This window comes from Cydia pomonella, chromosome 15 (genome assembly GCF_033807575.1).
Source record: "Cydia pomonella isolate Wapato2018A chromosome 15, ilCydPomo1, whole genome shotgun sequence".
NCBI lineage: Eukaryota > Metazoa > Arthropoda > Insecta > Lepidoptera > Tortricidae > Cydia > Cydia pomonella.
Window position 1 is genome coordinate 15,172,315 of NC_084717.1, and position 21,677 is coordinate 15,193,991.

General features: G+C 35.3%; 1 protein-coding gene across 2 annotated transcripts in view; it reads right to left on the reverse strand.

The window, feature by feature from the left end:
- LOC133525970 (G-protein coupled receptor moody-like) overlaps positions 1–18,954 on the reverse strand; it is a 64,109-nt gene extending 45,155 nt beyond the window's left edge. Inside the window, exon 1 of one of the 2 annotated variants that reach the window (XM_061862424.1) lies at positions 18,677–18,954. The gene's annotated coding sequence lies outside the window, so the exon portion shown is untranslated. The remainder of the gene's footprint in view (positions 1–18,676) is intronic. The other variant, XM_061862425.1, reaches the window with a different exon arrangement.
- Positions 18,955–21,677: the final 2,723 nt, after the last annotated feature.

Sequence of the window (21,677 nt, forward strand, 5' to 3'; positions counted from 1 at the left end):
AATAATAACATATGTCATAAGTATATACGTGTATAATATAAATCATAATATAAATTCATATAGATTAGCTTGAAATAATTTATATTGTTATTTAATATTATGAGAGAAATAAATCTAAATCTATAATAATATAAGTAATATGTTTATATCGCGAATAATTTGTTCCCGAGATTTACTTGTCATATACCGTAAGCTAAGGAAGCTATTATGAATGAATGAATATGTGTTTATTTCATGTAACTTTGGACATGCTTAGTAAACTAGTAATGAAAATATGTGTAAATGTCCAATGATATTTATTTTTCGTTAAAATTTTCAGAAGAATTCTTCCATAGATATTTGCAACCGACAATGACTGCCCATTAGATTAAAATAACTTAAAACCGCATTTATTTTGTTTTACTTAAACGGCGCACGGTCAAATCTCTTTTCTAGGTGTATTTAAAGCTACGGGCTTAATCCGCACCCAAAGGGCTATAATGTGGTAATGGCAATAAAACCTAATTGGGGTATTAACCGAGTATGCGGGTGGGCACGCTGGGCACTTACTGTGACCACTTGTTTGTTACCTTGCGCGGTGTCGAGGGACTAGGGGAGTTCATACTGTTCATATCAATGCCCTACTCAAGGGGAATGAAGACGGGGCACTCCGCATGGAAATCTTGAATATATTATAATATATTTTAAACCACAGTGAGTTGAGTGAGTAACCGACGTAATTTAGTCTAATAATCACTGTAATGTTCAAGTAATTCCGATTCGTTTTCAGGATCCCAAAATTACATCAGTTTGAGTGAGTTTACCTGAGAGATTATAAAATAATAAATAAAAAGCCTTATAATTCTTACAAATTTTTACATTGCTTGGTAGTTCTTATTAATCTTAAGTAAAGTTATCTTACATACATTTTATTTAATAACAATATAAAAAAGCGGCCAAGTGCGAGTCGGACTCGCCCATGAAGGGTTCCGTACATTTATGACGTAATAAAAAAAAAACTACTTACTAGATCTCGTTCAAACCAATTTTCGGTGGAAGTTTGTATGGTAATGTATATCATATTTTTTTTTCGATTTTTCATTCTGTTATTTTAGAAGTTACAGGGGGGCGGGGGACACAAATTTTTTCACGTTGGAAGCGTCTCTCGCGCAAACTATTCATTTTAGAAAAAATTGATATTAGAAACCTAAATATCATTTTTGAAGACCTATCCATAGATACCCCACACGTATGGGTTTGATGAAAAAAGATTTTATGAGTTTCAGTTCTAAGTATGGGGAACCCCCAAAATTTATTGTTTTTTTTTTCTATTTTTGTGTAAAAATCCTAATGCGGTTCATAGAATACATCTAATTACCAAGTTTGAACAGTATAGCTCTTATAGTTTCGGAAAAAAGTGGCGGTGACATAATCGGACAGACAGACGGACATGACGAATCTATAAGGGTTCCGTTTTTTGCCATTTGGCTACGGAACCCTAAAAATGTACAGAGGATTACTTTAAGTAGCTCAAATCTAAAATAGGCTCTTTAAGAGCCTATTTTAGATTGCCTGAATATTAACCTAAAGATTTTTACAAAGCACTTGTTACGTAACGGAATTGAAGGGGGGGGGGGGGTCCCAGATAAGCGTGACGGTCCTGTTACATGAGGGGAGGGGGGGGGGGGGTCAAAATTTTTGGAATTTTGCGTTACGTAATTTGTGGACGCCCCCTTAACGTATTGTATCAAGGATGCTGGCTGCGTTTCCTCGTTGTATCGCAATGCTGATACGTTGTGAGTGGAAGCCGCTAGCTCTTCGGTTACCAGTAATGTCAATCAGTCAAAGTTATCTTATCTAAGTATTGGTAATAAATAAAATTAATAATTTCACGGTGATAAAGATAAAGTTATTTTTTAGCACGAACCCCGTCTTCGCAGGTGAAGGCCTGCTTCAAAGTTTTCAATTTGTCTCGGTCTTGGGCTGTTTGCATCCAGTTTGAGGCATCGATATTTTTTATTTCATTGTACCATCTAGTAATAGGTTTTCCTTTCTACTCGTATTTAAAGAACCACAAATCGGCCATTACTTACAGAATGGATTCGATTTTAAGAGCTAGGCCGCTTTGACTTTGTACTGGCCTGCTTCAAGTCACATCAATTCTATGGATATATTTATTTTTAGGAATGTTTTCCTGAAATGAATACCATTAAGCAGAAGCTTCAGTCAAGTAATCATGACATTATGTCTTTGAAAATGTAATTCAAAGAAATGTCAGCAGACACAATGAAGCTCATTCCATTCAACAGAGACCGTTTTAATAAAAAGTAACTATGAATAATTAAAGGCATCTTTAGATAATAACTCGAGACAGAGTACGCGATATGCTAATCGTATGAATGAGACGATGTTTATAAAAATATGGTCAGAGAACTCTCAGAGATCAAGAACACGGTAATGATATCGCTTCCGCTACGTAGAAAAATATATTAGTAAAATATTTAAACGGTATCACAAATTATAATAGCAAACTTGGATAACGTAACATGACTTTTGTGATAACAAACTGTCAACATTTTCAAGTCTACAGATAAGGCAAAATATGTAAAACTATATAACAAAATAAATAATACAAAAATATATGCAAATTATGTAAAACTTTACATTTCGGTCAAGACATTGTGATTTGCTTACTACAATACTAAAAAACTTAGACAATAAACTATGGTAGATATCATAGACATGCCATCATGTGTCACTTTGTTGAATCGAATATTCCCTCTGGACAAAAGACCGGAAGAAATCGGTAAATGGTTACCATGTTTAGAAAGGCGGATGACCAGCGCCAAATATAAGTAACACAACAATTTTCGTCGCAGTTCCTACAATTATTTTCGAACAACCTACTATTATTTTAAAACGCAACGAACTTGGACTAACGGAATACTTCCATGCACTCTGCCTTACCAGGCATAATGGACGTAAGTCATTGTAAAAATCATTCAATTATTTACCTTATTCATGCGCATCAATGTCCAAATTCAAACTGGCTTCTAATGGCTGTTACGGCTTGCATTCGTGGATGGTACTAAGTCATGCGAAAAATTGCTCATTAATGTTAGGAGCAATTAATTTACAAGTTGACCGTTTGCTCTAGTTATTACGCAGCCATTGACTCATTTAATGGGCGCTTACTTCAGATTAATCGTTGCTTTAAATTAAAATAATAGTAGTTAAAGAAAAAACTCACTATCACTCTTCATTAGGTCAAAAACAATTGGGAATGAGAATATGCGTCAATCTTACATAATTAAGAGAGTAATGCATAATTTTTTTTAGAAAAATCTTTAAAATTGATGAAAAACCAAAAATCATCACCACGTCAACGCATGGTCTGGAATAATTAATTTGCATCTTTTGTTTCAATTAATAATCGTAATTTCTATTAAAACATACGAAGCTTGGAAGATGAACGTCTATTAATTATGTTAAGAAATTTTGATTACGAAGACGGAAGCTACTTAATTGTTCAAAATTAGCTGTCTAAAAGGAACTTTGAAATGCTTAATTAATGTAATTCGCATTTTCCACTCGGAAATCTCCCAGCACATACTTCATTCTCACCATTTTGTTCGCGTTGTTTTTAACGAATCAAAGGGTATTTATTCATGTATAAGTAAGAATACCTACAACCTTCCAAACCGCCAACTATAAGTAGGTTCTGATATTTAAAACTTCAATAAGACACGTTTGAACTTATAATAAATGTTTTAACTAAGAAAATGTTGTAAGTATAAAGAACTTTAAATAATACAGATGTATCATTGATCGATTTAAGGATAGCTCATGCTAGAACGGCCCGGGTCCGGCCGATCACTCATTATGGTAAACAAAATGTCGGTCTCGGTCCGCTCCGGAGCCGTTCTAGCGCGAGTCATCCTTTATTGTCTTTGTTATGCCAGTAATTATTACACAGATTACCTACTATTGAATAGCATATAACATTTAAAACTTTCCCGTTTTGAATACACTTTAAAACTTTTAAAACCGTGTCTATCGCGATTTTATTTTATTACCTTTATTTCCATCGCTTCGACGCAGGTTTCACTGGTCGTGGTCACGAATATGGAAGGTAGAGGCAAGGAACAGAATCTCCATATACCAAAAAGTGTCCGACAAAAAACCATAAACAGGTGGCGCTACAATACCTACAATACTTGAAAAAAAAAATCTAATCATAGACAGCGCACTTCACTCCGTCAATAACGGCTAGGTTCTTAGCTACTCTAGCGCTACTCTGGAGAGATTTGGAACTATTCTTTATAGCTGACAGCTGGACACTTGCAACAGTTCTGACTAAGGAGATTCTGTTCCTTGCCTCTACTTTCCATAGTCAAGAAACTTCGGAAATAAAGGTAACAAAATAAATTCGCGATAGACCCCGTTTTAAATATGTTTTAAAATATCGAATAGTATGTTTTATAAATATTGAACATCGACAGATGAAGAGACGACTTGAAGCCGTGGCCAAGTCTAACAAAATGTTTAAATAATCTCATCTACCGATAATCCCATCTATTTTCGATGGTCGTGTTTAGCTGTTTACTTAGTATACAAATATTTCGAGAAATGTACCTACGGGTTATGGCAGAAGCAAAGTGCTATTAAGTAATTAATAATACGAGATAAGGACTGTAAGTCAAGTTAACACTCTATCTCGAAGCATAAATAACGAGTTATTTGTCGTAATTAGTCATCGCGTATCTCCGTTCGTGGCCTTTGGGACTTAGTTCAATATTTCATATTTATAGCTTCGAAAAAGATATTTTAAGTTCATGTAGGCGGGAAGCCATTATTTTCTCTTTTACCGATCGATATTATAGTTGGGACACAAAATAAATCTATCAACAATATATCTTAAACAAGATTTCTACAAAACTCTTTTTACTTTGATGGAAAACAGAAAAGATTATTTAGTAGTCATTAGGTAATAAAATAAAAAAATATATTCTTTATTGCCTACGTGATTTGAATATACTTATAGATAAAATTTATCACAGTATGTTATTGAATACCTACGCATTTTACTAAATGGCATAGGTAATTACAGTTCACTTTTATTAGGCACTTTCACTAAAATTATAAATTATTGTAGAAATCCCATTACGTTAGCACTTAGTGACTTTTATTTGTACAGTGATCGGCGTTTAGGTATCAAGTTGAAATAATTATATCCCCTCATCTGCGGGAAAGCCTGACAGGCTCGATCAACTTAGGTATGTATATATTTATGACATATAAAAATCATAATTGCCCGGACCCTGGGCCCGTTCGCAGCTGAGGGCATAAGTATACGCCGTTTACCTCGCGATACCTATGAAACTGCTCAAAACTTATAAAATACCTCCATGACATTAAATAAAATATAATTCAGGTCATTCACCCCGAGTTGCTACCCAAACGCCGATCACTCCTTATATAATTTCATTATTCAAGAGTTCATAACACGATTATTAGTCTTAAATATTACTTTCGAGCTATTTATAAACAACAAACTGGTTTTCAAGAATGGATTCTTGTTACTAAGACGTTCCCAATAGTCGGTGCCCGCAAGAAATAGTCCCAATAGTCCCAAGGCGACCTGTTATTCCCAAATTAGTTTAGCTTCTGGCGGAAACACAGATCACTTGGCCACATTTTGTTTGAGCATAATAAATAGGTGACATTCAGATGACGACCAACTATAGATCTACATTGTAAAATATTGACTGTCAAATATCAAAAGTGCGACCAAAATCAAAATGATGTCAAATTCAGAAAATACTTAATATTTGATTACGTAAATTATTGGATTTCGAACTATATTCCAAGATATAATCGCACCCGGACCCGGGTACGTCCTTAAACTACGTCCACAAGAGAGGTATGGGCATTGTGAATGTCATCTTGCTTTGTGTGGTAGGGCACAGCACAGCGGATGTCATTCCAGATCTAGAGCAGAGCCCAACTGGGGAAGTACCTCCACCTTACAGAAAACCGCAGCCAAATAACACTAGATCCTACTCATATAGTGTTGTGTTCCTGCCGGTGAGTAAGGTTGCCAGAGCTCAACGAGGGACAGGAGGGGGTTAGGTTAGGTCGGCAATGCGCATGTAACTCCTCTGGAGTTGCAGGCATACATAGGCTACGGATACTGCTTACCATCAGGCGGGCCGTATGCTTGTTTGCCACCGACGTTCTATTAAAAAAAAAACATCGTATCTCCTAAATATAGTTTTTTTTTGTATTTTCTAGTCGCTAACCTTACGTTTTGACTTGTGATACATTCAAGCGGCTCGTCGCTATGTGGCTCAAATCAAACAAGTGGTCGCGTTTTTCCATTTGTAATCTGCCTCTTTCGCGTTTATGAAATGTTTATAAACGTGATGGCATTCTTTTGTGCACATTTAAATTATATAAACGTCATTCTAGACTTGTAGACTATATGTAGGAGCGTTGCTGTTGCATAGTTGACGCGGGCGCTATCAATGTTAATAGTTGTCAATTTAATTGATGAAACGAGTGACGGTTTGAACGTTCTCATTGCGACAGAAATATCGCAACAACAGCAAATTTATCAAAGGAATTGACAGTGACATCGCCTGCGTCAACGATGATCAGCAACAGTAATGCTATTGCAGTCGCAACCCGAATGTAACCTTAAGGAGACTAGCGCCCACCACCGCTTGCAATTGCAATCCCCATATTGGCCATATTTATTAGACATGCGCGAAAGCTCATTTCAGTTGCGTATTGCGTCCACATTAGCGATATCCTTGCGCACTTGAAATAACATTATCAATTGAGAAAAAAACCAGGGTTAAACATAAAGTGAGTATTGTACACAATTTATGCAGCTTAGTGGTTCAGCTCGCTTGAACTTGAAAAATGTAAGAGTTGGTCGACCGCAAGTTTGTAGATATTATAAGTAGGTACGGACTTCATACCTACCTATTATGTCTAAACCTGACAGCACAGCGCCATGAGCTCATCTAAGGGAAAGAAGGGTTCATATTTGTGCATATTGGTGACACCGCCTCCAGTGTATGTAACATAAATGGGCCAGAAACTCATTTGTTACCTTCATCCTGTGTTACTTTTATACCTAGTCCCCTATGGACTTCATAATAAAAATCAAATTAAATTATCAGTTATTTCGACCATCTGGGATCATACAACAAACATCATATAATACATTACAACAGAATAAATAAATTAGTTAATTAATAAAATTTAACATTATGATAAATTAATATTACATTACATATATTAACATTACATAGATATAACAAATTACCAAAATTACATGTGTTACTATTACATATTCTCCAATACATGGAGCGCACTACAGTGATTCAGATACGCACCATCCATCCTGCTTGCAAACATTGGTAGGATGCTGTTGGTGCTGGCCCAAACCCTGCTAATCGGCGAGGCGGCGCGCATGATGGCAGAGAAGCTGACCACGCGCGCACCTCAGTAGCGAGGCAACCCCATCAGCGCCCATAATGCGGAGTCTATGTAACCTTAGCCTATAGGTGTAAAGGACCGAGAAATGGCGCCTCGTGTATTCAGTATGCAACACGTGGCTTTACCACGCTTTACTAAATTAAGGGATACAGAATACAGAGTAAGTGATTGGCTGTAATTAAGACTACATTGATGACTAGTGAATTGATAGAAGCACACAGATGGAATACTAGGGTAAGAACAGTTAAGCGCCTGTGATTAACTTTAGTAACTTTACACGCACAAAAAAATAAAAAGACCTATCGGCAAAAATATAGAAAATTCAACTTAAGATATTAAACAACTTAAGGATGACTCACGCTAGAACGGTCCGAGTCCGGGCCGAGGCGTCCGCCATTTTAGTTTTCAATAGAAAGTATTACCTATCATCTGACATAAAAAATCAAGTGTTGGTCGCCTCGATCCTGACCGAAGCTTGATTCATCCTTTTTTTAATACTACGTTGGTGGCAATCAATCATACGGCCCGCTTGATGGTAGCCTAATATGTACGCCTGCAACTCCAGAGGAGTTACATGCGCGTTACCGACTCTAACACTACGCACCCTCCTTGAGCTCTGGCAACCTTACTCACCGGCAGAAACACAACACTATGAGTTGATCCTTTACACTTTTTGAGTCCTTTACTCTTTATAATTAATTACCAAATTAACTTAAATACGAATAATTGAATCATTATGAATAAGTCTATTGATTCACAAAGTTCTCCCTACGCTACGAGTATGATCTCCAAGGATTAAATCTATGTCCCCATAAACATCAACCCACGAGGCCACGATCTTGAACTAAATTCCCATATCCACCTTGCTGGGCTTCCCCTGTTACTTTATTTCGGTACGAAACGGTATTCTATTGTCATATAAATCCAGGTAGTCGGCTATTGTCAATGAGTTAAGATTAGTCAGGATATTGAAACAATATGGTCAATTCTTCTTACGCAGTTTCATTACTAAACCAAAAGCCGGCATGTCGTTAAAGCAATTCCATTACTGTGCAAGTACAACGCGTAACAATTATGCACATAAAAACAAGAATATAAATAATCTGTCGTAACATTGATACATAAAAACATTTACGCTTAAACTCGTAAACAACATTGATAGTATTTGTTATATTTACATCTGAGTAATAGGTTTCTACTACACCTGTTTTTCCTCCTTTCTGGACCTTTTTATTTCATTGTCAACAATCTCGTTACTGCTATTTGTGTACCTAGTAATTTTATTTAAGGCCCCGTAGCTTCGTGTTATTCTCTTACTCTCACTGAGCCTAAGCGTGATCGAGATCGATTTGCGTGCTCGGGTCCGCGGATATCTTGTTTTATAATTTTAATTTGTTTTAAGTTTTAAAGGAAGGAAGATTCTTCGCAAAATCCTCGGCCCAACGCAACGACCCGATGGCAGCTGGAAATCCGCAAAAACGTCGAAGTCGAGCAGATAGTAGCTGAGCCAAATATTATGGGTATCACAAAGGCGTAAAGGCTGCGGTGGCTCGGTTATCCAGAGCGAATGGGAGCCGATCGGGCGGTGAAAAGAGCGTTTGAGGGAAAACCGACACACGCCGCCCGGCCGGTCGACCTAGGTATCGATGAGCGGATGTGGTCTCTGATCTGCGCGAGCTACAGGTTGAAGACTGGCGTGAAACTGCACAGGACCGGGATCAGTGGCGAGCAGTCGTGTTAGAGGCCAAGAAACACTTTGGGTCGCTGCGCCAGAGGAGTAGTAGCTAGTAAGTTTTAAAAAAGAAAAACGCTATCGCCGAGTTCCCTCAAAAATGATATTTGAATTAGAAGCAATTTTCATATTTTTAGCTTTCGTGCATAAATTGTTACAAATTTTTAAAGTGCATTTTAGTATTCGTGATTTATTTCTATCAAGCTAAAGTAAAAAAATCTATATTCGAATCGATGAAGTCAAGATTGCTAATTAAATTTATGGCAACCGTATTGTGAACTAAAAAAGCTGTACGATTTTTCAAACACTACGCTTTCTGAACCTACGGCACCTTAATAGTCTAAACAAGTCAACTACACGAGGAAGAGTAATCTGAATATGTAGGTAACCTACATTACTTTGCACCTGTGCAAACATAAGTACTAGAAATCATATATTTGTACGCGCTTTTGTAGGCATATTCAGTGAAATAGAATGTTTTCTGCCTATTGTTTTAATATAGGACGTTTTTTCTAATGAACACAATGAAAACAATGGTTTCAGCATTCATAATACCTATACTTAAGTAGAATAGGCAATACTTTGGGTGAAAACAAAATGCAATCTCTTATTCAATTAATAGACAAAATAAAACAACAAAATCATAGACAGAAAGGTAAAATTCCATAAAAGGATGTGCACAACCTCAAGTTACAGCGTTGTAAGTTACCTTGGATCGAATACAATACAAGCCTTCTTGAGTTTACTGTATGTGTTTATCAAATGTTCTTTTCATGTTCTTTTCTTTTCTTCAGATTTTTGATATCTCTTTTAATTGAGTCTGTAGAAAACTGTCAAAACGCGGCAACTTTAGTCTGCGTCTTTTAATTAGTCGTCAGGTACTCGTATATATTGTACAAATTTCAACCTTATAAGTATATAAAAAATAAGCGTAAGTTCGCCTTTGTACAAATGATGTGTGTTCTTTCCTGTTTTATGTTTCTTTTTGTACAATAAAATGTTTTACTACTACTACTGTTTCAAAGGGCAAATGTGAAACCTTTAAATGCGTTTTTCTCAAAATCACATTCTTTGACTTGCAGCGTTCTACCATTTGACGGCAGTGCATTTTATTATATTTCAGTATAAATGCTACATTTTAGGCAGAAACCAAAGTCAACATATTTTTTCCATCATTCAGCAATATGGGGATTACTCCTCTAAATAATACTTTAATACTAAGAAAAACTACAAACAGCGTAATTTAAATTTATTTCCTTTTTTACGACATCGGCTTTGATATCATGGCCGCGAGTTAAAACTGTTAAAAGTATCTGGTTTTAGTTGGAACATAACATGCGTATTTTTCACCGGGATGACATTTACGAGCTCAAAAGGGATATACACCTACAGATTGATCCGGTGCTAAAAGAAGAACTGGCGTCGTCACTTCGCCAGGCATAGTAAAGTGATAGTATGTACAGTCAAAAGATTTAATTTGTGACCCTTGTGTAGTAGTGACAAGTAGTGTTATCTTTAGCGACTTTCATGTTGTTTGTCACTGTGACAAGGTGTGAGTCACAATTAAATCTTTTAACTGTCACTATAGCAATAAAGAAGGTGCGGTGGGAACAATAAGTAGGTGTAGACTTTTTCTTGGCGGTTAAATCAGAAGTCCGTAAGTAACAAGACAATTCATTATACCAGTTAGTTAGTAAAAGCTCTCTTTATAGTTCAAAAACTGACGAGAAAGTTGAATTTTATCGTCAAGTGGCAAATGTAATCAGATGGAAATTTTGAGTTGCTTACTCATGTTGGCAGGTAGAATTGACTTATATTATATGTGAAAATTTTGAATGGTAAATATTTAACATAAATAATTTGAATCATATTTGTTGTTATGTTCTACAGTTAGTATTGTCCTCGCGTTGGTGTGATAAAAAAAATTATGTTTCACTCGGGAGCAAAGTTTGTTTAACCCTCATTTTTGTTTAACCCTAACAACGCTCAAGATTGCACTTACCGAATCGCTCGCGATGCTCGTGGTTCAGCTTTGGAGCCTTTCGGCTGCTCGGGTATCAATATTATCACTATTAAACAACAACTTCGCTCCCTTGTTAAACAAATTATTTGCACATATTAATGTGTGCGCATTGGAAATTGCTAGTCAAATAAATAATATTGATACTGAAAAAAGTATCGCGTAAAGCACTTATCGTGGCTTTTACTTGTGTTTGTTTTCAAATTTTCGTTCAAGGAAATAGCACGACATGACATCTTGTTTGGATTAAATATTTGAGTTTCATAGATTATTAATAAACCGCAAGATGGAAGTTTCCAGCTTTTGTAATTGCGACTCTCTGTCGATAAGTCAGTCAGTCAGAAAACACGCATTTATATATATATATATATATATATATATATATATATATATATATATAGATAATATCACTTTGATATAACATATTTACTAGCACTCTTTACTGAGCAACCTATCAATCAGTTAATATTTTTAGCAGTATAACATTTTTGGTTTAATGAAATATTTCGAAATACGTTATTTTTGATCATGCATAGGCGGTTTACAGGAAAATCATCATAACCATGCCTACTAAAACGTATAGGTACTATATTTTAAACGTATTATATTTTAGTACATTACACATTTTTGCGGTTTAAATATTTTTTTTTATTAAGTGCGGCCACAATAGGTAAATGGCAGATATCTCCGGAAAATTTGAGTTTTCATTTGAATGTTTATTAACTACCTTTATTTTAGGTACATGTTTATTTGTATTGTGCATATATTATAGTGTAGTTCGCAACAAAAATCGTTTTGTTTATAAAATAAAGATTGGAAAAGTCAGCATACATGTTACTGATTTTGTTTGCTTCTAGGATAACTTATTTATTTGTAAGTTTTAGGTGCTAATATTTATTTCCTGTTTCTGTAAGTTACGCGTTGGGATAATAGAACGCCTACAACCTTGGTTATCTTGGTAAAATCTGAAACTAGGTCGAGAGTGCTTAGCTAACTTAAGTGATAAGTCACATAAGTTAGGCACTCCGTTATTAACCTTTGGAAACAAAGGAGACAACATTTATTTTGAATCTGATAATGGTATCTGATTTATTTATTATTTATTCTTATAATAGCTCAACGAGGGTGCGGAGTGTAAGGGGCGCCAACGCGCATGTAACCGACGTAGTATAAAAAATCAGGACCTAATCCCTATTTAGTCCTATTTTACAAGCTTGGCTGATGGTGAGCAGTCTCCGTAGCCTATGTACGCCTGCGATTCCAGAGGAGTAATCCTAATATTATAAATGCGAAAGTAAGTCTGTTTCTCCGTGTGTTACATTTTCGCGCTTAAACCGCTGAACCAATTTAGATGGTGAGGAGACAGTTTGACGGGGGTCTCAAACTAAAGGACACATGGGTTTTTATCAATCATCATTATAATCCCATGCAGACGAAATCGCGAGCACACCTGCATGATTTAAAGTGAAGTTTAACCCTTTATCGGGCAAGACTGGAAAAAATCAATTCAAGCCTTATCACGGATCTAGAGTTCTGAAAATTATGTACACAAAAAAACGAAAGATGGTGTTATGAGGTCTTTTTTGAGACCGTTGCCTTATAAAGGGGGGTGAAATTTTACACAGCCGCCCCAACACAACCTCACCGTAGGAAATAAAATAGTAAACACTTAATTGTATCATGTAAATTACCGAAATATACGTCAAATACATAGGTACTAGTAATTTTTTTACCTAATATAAAACAAGTGATGTAGAGCCTTGTTTGCGTAAATTCAACGAAGTAAATAGGCATTCAATCACGCTATAACGGCTGAAAATAAATGTCGGTAAATTCAAATTTGGATCCGGGAATTATCCCTAAGGGGAGGAAAGGGAATATTCAAATTTTAAATAAAAGTTATTACTTGGACTGCTTTTCCGCCAAAGCTTAATGGAGTCACAGATCCATCATATTTGGTATATAATTTAAAATGGTTTAATAATGCAGTTGGGATTTCGGTTAGGTTGAGGTAAAGGCGATTAAAATTTAAAATCTCTCACAGTTAATGCAGGTATATTTGCATACAAGCTGGCCTGGCCAAGTCACAATTATTGTATTTCTTGTGGGTATATTGACTAGTGACCCTGCCTATGAAGCCAATGGTCCCGGGCTCGAATCCCGGTAAGGGTATTTATTTGTGTCATGAACACAGATATTTGTTCCTGAGTTATGGGTGTTGTCCATCAGCGCTGCCGCAGTAATGTCGGCACAGTAATGCAGCTGCAGTCGACATCCAAATACCACCGTAATTTTGATATAACCACAAACTTAAACTAAGACGTACGTAATTTTAAAACGAATACGGGACTTAATCGCGAGCAAGATGTTGATACAATTCCTCGCCAGTCTGCCTGTGATCACGAACGTAACGTCACGTTCGAAACGTCAGGCCATATAATAAACGTAAGTCTACGCGATTAAGTCCCGTATTAGTTTTAAAATTATGAATGAAAATTGCGTTGGTTTTAATCAAACAATTCTGAAAGATTTTTTTAATTTACTCTTAAGACGAAAGGGGATGGCCGCTTCGCCATACAAACGTAGTCCTCATTTTCCTCTCTGACTAATATTTTGTTGAAAATTATATGATGTACTCTTAAAACGCGAGTCCGACTCGAGCTTGACTAGTTTTTTATAAATCCTGTGAAAGTGTGCTCATTACAGGCTAAATTAACTACCCTTTGATTATGTGGTCGTATCGAAAATACACGCTATTTACCTATTTATATTCCATAAACTAAAATGATAGTTGCCAATTTCCCAATCATCCAGTTTTAATATCATATTGTATTAAATTTCAATAAGTATGACAAATTGGGGCCATCGAACCGACAGGCCAAATTCGAAACCGCGTTGAATCACGTTCAGAAAATTGTATTAAATCCTAAAATTCAACCAGTTTCCAATAAATTTGTTATGCAAAGCAAGGCAATGCTCAATACGTACCTTTGGACATATCTGTTGAATACAAACTAAATCGGATTAAACGGACAAATGGGTAGAAAAGTGGGATTTGCCTTTGACCGTCATAAATCTTTTGTGGGAAACATGGTTCCCCCAATATTCAGGTTATATTCAGCGCCACTAACGCAGCTGATCTTCATTCCATCCATTTTGTTCGATGCTTTGATCTCTGAGGGCCTTTCGAAATTTTTCAATTTCTCCATGTTGGCAGAAATCGAAAAATTTCGCATATTTGAGCAACAGAGAGGCAGATAACGATTTTCGGTTTTAGATGTTGTGCCTTCTGTTGTCGGGTTCGGGTTCCACAGAGCCACTTTCTTCTTTTGAACGGAAGGTGAGTTATTTTGAACCTAATCTCAGTTTTCTGCATTTTCTTAATCGCTTAGATCTTCAGCAGGCGTATTATAGATGGTTTGTCCATGTGATAAAATAACTGTCACTTTTTGACACTGCGCGATTGAAAGTGACGGTCAATGTTTTTATCACGATATCACGTAGACAAGCGGCCAAATTCGAACAATGCTTAAAAGATGTCACAGCGATACGATACCGATCTGTCAGTGTCAAAAGTGACGTTTTTGGTTGAAGGAATGTCACTTTTTACACTGACAAATAAGTATTGTTCTTATAGGCATAGTTTGAATTGGGCCGAAGAACGACCATCATATTCGTAATTGTCAAAGTAACTCAACTCCCGTTCAATACTTAATAGTAAGCGCTAAAAATGTGCAAGTTCCGGAAAGTTGTACAAAAATATATTTAAGTTTCCGAAATTTTTCGCAGTGAAAATTTCGCAAATTTGGAAATTTTCCGACAGTAGTTTCAAGGCAGGAACAGTGGCTCAATCGTCCAAATAACGCTAGAATTAGGCTTACGTGTTAGAATGACCATTGCTCGACCATTTGAATTTGTTCGATTACTGAATGTTTCTGTTGTATTAGCAGGGAAGCAAATAGCCTCACACATATTGAAATTAGGGTGAGTGAGCCACTGTACCGAGCTATTTTTTCCGAGTCACTGTTCCTTCCTTGAACCTATATCAGTAGTTGGCGCTTAATATTGAAGGAATGCGACTTTTTATAGACAGTTTCAGTCTTGTTTCGTTCGTCCATGGTGGGAAATGACGTGACACCTGGCTTCGAATAATAGGAGTAGTTCCTATTATTCGAAGTTTCTAGGGTAATTTGTAATGAAGTCACGGTAGTGAGTAATATTATTGTGAACATGGTTTGCTAACATAGTTTCCCTGTTTGACTGCCAACGTTGATATGTAGCTAGTTAGTTACTAGTTACCTACCTATTATAGGTATTATTTATATGAAGATGTATATTGTATATGTATATAATATTGGGTCGCTGATTCATAAGGTATAATTAAATTCGATATAATTAAATTTGTAATATTTTAATGAAATTATTTAGTATACGCGGTGGCGGTCTAGTGGATATGACGACCAACTTTCAATCCGGAGGTCGTCGGATTGAAATCCTGGCTCGTACCAATGAGTTTTTCGGAAGTACGTAATATCATTTGATACTCACCACTAGCTATTCGATGAAGGAAAACATCGTGAGGAAACCTGCGTACATCCACGAAGAAATTCAAAGGTGTATATGAAATGAACTCCCCAACCCGCATTGGGCCAGCGTGGGGACCCCAATATAGCCCAAGCTCTCTCGCTCATGAGAGGAGGCCTGTGCCCAGCAGTGGGACGTATATAGGCTGAATTATATATATATATATATATATATATATAAATATATATATATATATTTTTTTTTTTTTTTAAATGAAAAATCGTTTATTGGTCACAATCATTGTGTTACAAATTGAGAAAGGGTTGGGACCTCCTAGTAAGTATATCAATACTTGTGACAGGAGACCCCGCTCTTCCAGCAGCAAGTTAAGGTTATATTAAACCAATACAATGCACGTTAATTATGTAGGTACAGAAAGTAATGAATTAAATTATAATTTGGCTAAAGTAATAGTTAAGTTATAGTTTCTATTTTTCTCCGTGAGCTTCTACGGATTATCGTCTTATCTATTGTTTAAAAACCGCAAAGGCGCGTGCCACTATGAAAAAATGGTCAAGCCGCATAGGTAGCGTTTATTGAATTACTACTCTATTGAGCACGGAATAAGATTCATTATGAACTAATACAGAATTCTAACAGAATAGCTGTCTGATCTCTATTGGTGCGTCTAAGGTAGGCGACTAAACGCTCTAAAACCAGCTTAACTTGTGACACTGCGATCCGAAACAAAGATACGTATTCGAAGACCTCGATTGCACTGGTAATGCGAGCGCACGGCTAGCTAGCGCCAAGGAAGCAATGTTATGTTTCTCGAAGAGCAGGTAAAAAACAGGGCCGGATTTTCACACAAATATATTTGGGTGGTTTTACGTTCTTTAATTTAAAGAGATAAAACATAACACTATTTAAATAGTAGGTACACATCTAACAGAATGGGTTTGTGTAATTACAATAATAACGAGATATACTCATTTTTATAATCAACTGTTTAAACAGTTGTTTGCTAATTTTAAACTTTAAACAGGCTAATTTTAAATAAACAATAAAGCAATGGTAAAATAGTAATAAATATGTATAGCATTTAACAATCCCGTACTACTAATGTTAAAATAGACTTATATGTTATAATTATTTTTTACACTAAAATAAAGATATTATTTACAATAGAGTACACATTTAGTAAAACATTTATACTAATTTATATTATGAGTCATCAAAAAAATAAGTAACATATACATAATAGTATATGCATAAAATAAATAAATATAAAACAAAATATGCATATCGTTTAGAGTCAAATCACGCTAACTCTTTCAAGCAAACCATACAAACAGTGTCAGTTTGTTAGAAGTCTGAAGAGTTAGCGTTATTAGACTGTAGGTAAAATCACAGAAAACAATGTTAAAATAGTTTTAAATATATACCTATATATTATAATACATTATAATAAAGATAAAATTTTATAATAGACTACAACATTTAGTAAAACATTTGCTTATACAAATTTATATTATTATTATTTTTAAGACTGTACTAACAAAATAAGATCATTGTTATCTTGAATGAATAAATTAACATTATTATTAGTCAACAAAAAATAAAGTTATAAATAGCTACACAATATTGTACGTATGAAATAAATAAAGATAAAACAAAATATTCATTCTGTTAGATGTGTACCTACTATTTAAATAGTGTTATGTTTTATCTCTTTAAATTAAAGAACGTAAAACCACCCAAATATATTTGTGTGAAAATCCGGCCCTGTTTTTTACCTGCTCTTCGAGAAACATAACATTGCTTCCTTGGCGCTAGTTAGCCGTGCGCTCGCATTACCAGTGCAATCGAGGTCTTCGAATACGTATCTTTGTTTCGGATCGCAGTGTCACAAGTTAAGCTGGTTTGAGAGCGTTTAGTCGCCTACCTTAGACGCACCAATAGAGATCAGACAGCTATTCTGTTAGAATTCTGTATTAGTTCATAATGAATCTTATTCCGTGCTCAATAGAGTAGTAATTCAATAAACGCTACCTATGCGGCCTCACCATTTTTTCATAGTGGCATGCGCCTTTGCGGTTTTTAAACAATAGATAAGACGATAATCCGTAGAAGCTCACGGAGGAAAATAGAAACTATAGCAGTGTGAGATACGAGAGATATACGTAACTGGAATTTGGTAATATGATATAAAGTATGATTTTATTTCCTACAAGAAAATGTCACATTATTATATGATTTAAAGTTGGCGCTTAAGTTTTTTGCCTAAACTAGGTAGTTTTGTATTGTATTTGTAAATTCTAAAGTAAGTTTATCTTTCCTTATTTGTCTCTTTTGACTAAGTTGATAAATTAGTTTTGGTAAGATTCGTCATGTATGTAGAACGCTTCCTAGGAATAAGGCACATGACATACCTTACCTATAAGTATTTTTTGAAACTCGATGGGCAGGGTTATAGGTGTCATCTTCATTATAATTTGTAATCTGACTGAGGTGACTGTTTACCATCAGGCGGGCCGTTTGCTTGTTTGCTGATGTCGTGGTATAAAAAAATGCTATTTTTTTATTGAGAAGACACCTGTCAGCGTACCCATCGAGCTTAAAAATACATTTTTTGAAATTTATAAGTCCCTGGAGAGCTGCGGGAATTTGCGAATATTTTATAAATTCTAATATTTACCTACCTAATTAGTAGCACTAACAGTGTTAAACTCACTTTTAGACTATTTCAGAAATTAAATGCTATAAATTCATAGATTTATTATTATTTCGAGTTAACACTGAGTTTGTGTTCTTGAACGCCTATACTTACAAAAAAGAAAATAATCGACCCATTAATCACAAGAAAGGTAAGGTAGTTGTAAAATCGTTAATAGATTATTTGAATAACTCACCGTATTGTTTTCAAAACTGCAATCCGATCAGTGCGATTGTTCCAACTATTCGAACACACTCAAATATCTTTTTATTTCTTTATAAACACTTATCACTGCATAGTAAAGTATGGTTAAAAACACAATCCTTGTGATATATCGAATGGTCTCTGTCATCACAGAATTTGTTCTTTTTTTACTTTATTTTACATTGGACACTGTTTTTTCCGATTTAATATTATTCGCGCCAAAGCGGTAGCTAGGCGCACACGCGTTCAGTCCAACGGCATGTGTCACACTGACATTACGAGAAACGATAGCGCACAATGCGTATGCGCAGGCAACAGAGTAAAGAGGCGCAGATAGTTCACTTTTTACTATATGTGAATTAAATAGGGATCGCACCTTTATTATGACTTCTGAGCAACTTTGATGTCAATTCTGACACCAGTTTTTTTTTAATCTTATGTCTTGTGACATATGAAATAAATAAATAAATAAATATTATAGAAAATTATTACACAAATTGACTAAGTCCCACAGTAAGCTCAATAAGGCTTGTGTTGAGGGTACTTAGGCAACGAAATGAAATGTGTCTTATAATTATTTTCGAAACAATAAAAATAAAAGGAACATCTACATAATGTGTGTTTATAGTTTATACCTACTTGGTATCATTTGTGAGTGTGTTAAGTCCGTATTAACCTTCGAGATTTTTAGCAAATGGCTCTTGTCATTTTCTCGTCTACGGGTGGCCGGTTTTAATGTTTAATATCTGGGAGACTGCTCGAAAAACATTTTGAAACTCAAAAATAAAATGCGCGTTTTCCCAGAGATAACACCTAGCTAGATCGATTTTTCGCCCCCGAAAACCCCCATATAGCAAATTTCATCGAAATCGTTAGAGCCGTTTCCGAGATCCCCGAAATATACAAGAATTGCTCGTTTAAAGGTATAAGATGAGATTCTGTAAATTACGTGTCAGAAAATTATAAAAAAATAAATAAGTTAAAGTATTTTCCTGTATATCACAATTTGTGTTGATCGTTGAATAATAAATAGGTATCAAAAATTATTATTATTATAAAGATTAAAATTGTAACCACGGCCGGCAAAATATCCCACTTTGTCGCTTGCCATAAGGACGAGATTTGCTTGTAAGTACCTTTATACGAATAACCTGACAAGGCGTCGACGAGAAAATGACAAGAGCCATTTGCTAAAAATCTCGAAGGTTACGTGACTTAACTCATTACAAAATAAACGAGTAACTATAAAGTGAACGTTCTAGAGTTTTTTAATTTGCGTCGCCATTGTCAATACAACGGAGGGACACCGAAGTGACTCACGCGCCGCTCCTGCCGGCTGCGTCATTCATAGCGTCCGCAAAACCTGATTTCGCTATTATTACGTGACGTTAAAGCCTATAATTGATTGACCGGTTACCTTTAATTTTTCTTATAGGTCGGTCTTTTATGGTGTTTGCTATTAAATTCAATATGGTCGCCAGTTTGTACCATTGATGATCTGCTTTTAAACTGGACTAAGCGAATGACTTATGTAGGTAGGTAGCAGAGAGTTATTGAATGCAATAGAGAGGTAAAGTGTCAGAAAAAACGTGCGATTTAGTTTGACAGGTGAAACGCATTGCCAAACGTCAACTGTTGATAACCAGAGGGCCTACCGCAAACCACGTTCGACGTGTTGCCTCCCTATCACACTTACGTACGAATTTACAAGAGCGACAGAGAGGCAACACATCGAACATGGTTCGCGGTAGGTACTCAGAGGTGCAGAAGTTAAGCAACGTCGGGCGGGGTCAGTACTTGGATAGGTGACCGTTTTTATAGATAATGGTACGGAACCCTTCCTGTGCGAGTCCGACTCCCACTTGGCCGGTTTTTATTTGAGTTAACATTCAATATGCACGCTACTATTATATCTCACATTTTTTAACACGTTAATAATGAAAATATATATTATAATGGGATACTCGATATTGTTTAAATAAAATACAAAATAAACGTTATTCCATAAAAATGAAAACAAACAGAAAAAAATGAAAATATACATTTTATTTTAGTGTATAAATATTTTACTGAAGATCTTATTTCTTTTTTTTTTGACTTGTGAACTATATTAGTACCTACCTACATTGTGTAACAAACAACTATATAAGTATAAGGAATATAAAAATTCAATCGAAAATGCCTATAATTTATCGTCTCACAATCGATTCAAATTAATCCATCATGATTGAAGTCGTCTTAATGGATACAAAAATTCCAAAAGCGCTAATTATAAAATTATATTCAAGTTTCGTACTTTCGTACTCGTTACTCGTTTCGTACTCGATTTCGTACTCGTTATAGCTCGTTCAGGTCAAATTTATAGTTGTTCCAATTCATGACTACTTATTGATGAGTGTCAATGTTAGTTTCCTTTAAAAGTCGTAATAAACATAAAAACCTACTGTTAATGTAAGAATAATAAAAATATACATATTTCATATTTTATTACTTCCCTTTTCATCATTATAACACGTTTATGTTTTAATATTCAATATTTAAAAACCGTTCTTTATAAGTTGTCTGAATGGAACGGAATAGCTGCCGAAACGCCTGTCAAAGAAGAGGCGTTTTATCTTACTGCAAGCATGTTTTAAGTTTTCAAAGGCAACATTCGATATTGTTTTCATACAATTTAAATATACGATACACAAATAATCGTAAATAACGATACTTAGGTAATAATAGTACACGTTTTATATTTACAATTGTTTCTGTCTTATAGAACATGCATAAAAAATTACTTGTTGTTTTTCTTGTTTTTTGGCATCTGTTTCTTGTCATACTTTCCGCAATGACATACTTTCCGCACTAGCATCGAAATGTACAATTTTTTGAATTAGGTGTCTTTCTGATATGACCACTAAACCTATAATAAAATAGGTACGGGATGTTTATTTCAATAAATGCAGAGGCCAACAATTCGCGTTGACAGTGTGTAAATCCAATACGGG